The following is a 1,216-nucleotide window of genomic DNA, read 5'->3' on the forward strand; positions in this document are numbered from 1 at the left end:
TCGATATTAGGTGCGGGCATAGAATTTGACAAGTTATTGATAGACATAGTTCAAGCTTAGTCGTTGCCGACGTCGACATAGCCTACCTTGGTGCGGGGGGATGCCATCTAGATGTTGCAAAGGTCATATATGAGTCGACATCTTTCTACAGATCGGTATGCAGAAGGCAGGCGCATGCGTCGCTTCTAGTCTGGCTAGCGGACGGCGGGCTTAAAGCCCAAGTAGACATGTCATCGGTCTAATGGCTTCAGGTGCAACCTGCGTTCAAAAACTCAATGGTTCAAGATATTCTGCAATTCACAAAAAGTATCACAATTCACTACATTTTTCATTGATGCAAGAGCTGAGATATCCATTCCCAAAAGTCGTTTGTGTTTCAAATGAAGTACACATCCCCAGTGCACTCAACAGATTGGGCGCGAGGGGCGACCTATCAATTTACAATCCTTGGTGCTTTATGCACCAGGATTCGTTAGTGGACGATAGTTGCGCGATCCCGCACGTGGGGAAAAGGAGGGAGACCCGCAGGCGGGGGGGCCTGGTCACCCCAGCCGCGCATTAGCCCTGAGTGTTCAAACATGTTCAGGGATCATTCTACAATGCTGATCCTTCTGCAGGTTCACCTACGTAAACCTTGTTACGAATTCTCATTTCTCTTAATGATAAGGTTCAATGGACTTCTCGCGACATTGCGGGCAATGAATCACCCATGTCACCACAATATGAACATTTCACCAAATCATGATTCGATTAGTTGGAGCAATAGGCAATGTGTACAAAGGGCAAGGACGTAGTCAAACACAATTTACCTTGCACAAATGAGTTTGAAATATAAAAAATAATAGTTTTTAAAAAATAATTATTTTGAAGTATCGAAATTTACTAAAAAATAAATAAATAGCAAATAAAATAAAATATAAAAAACCACCAAAATATATTTTCTTCTTCTGAAATCATGCACTTTAAATTAAAGATAATAATACTTTCTTGAAATACTTGTTGAAAATAAAGTATTAAAACTAGGGAAAAGGCTTGAATATGTCATCGAACTTTTAGAAAAGGCACATTTATATCATCCGTTAAAAGTTTGACTCATCTATGTCACTATTGTTAAAGAAAAGGCTAATCTATGCCTTTTTTTTTAACTCCAAAACCATTTTTACACCCTAAACAACTTTTAACACTTTTCAATTGGAGGTTTTTTGATCAAATATAC

At 38.9% G+C, this 1,216-nt stretch overlaps 1 pseudogene; it reads right to left on the minus strand.

Moving 5' to 3' along the window:
* Positions 1-211: 211 nt before the first annotated feature.
* LOC125812451 (5.8S ribosomal RNA) lies at positions 212-367 on the minus strand (annotated as a pseudogene).
* Between the last annotated feature and the right edge of the window lie 849 nt (positions 368-1,216).

The sequence above is a fragment of the Solanum verrucosum genome, unplaced genomic scaffold (assembly GCF_900185275.1).
Source record: "Solanum verrucosum unplaced genomic scaffold, falcon-dt-bn FXZP01000159.1, whole genome shotgun sequence".
Lineage (NCBI taxonomy): Eukaryota > Viridiplantae > Streptophyta > Magnoliopsida > Solanales > Solanaceae > Solanum > Solanum verrucosum.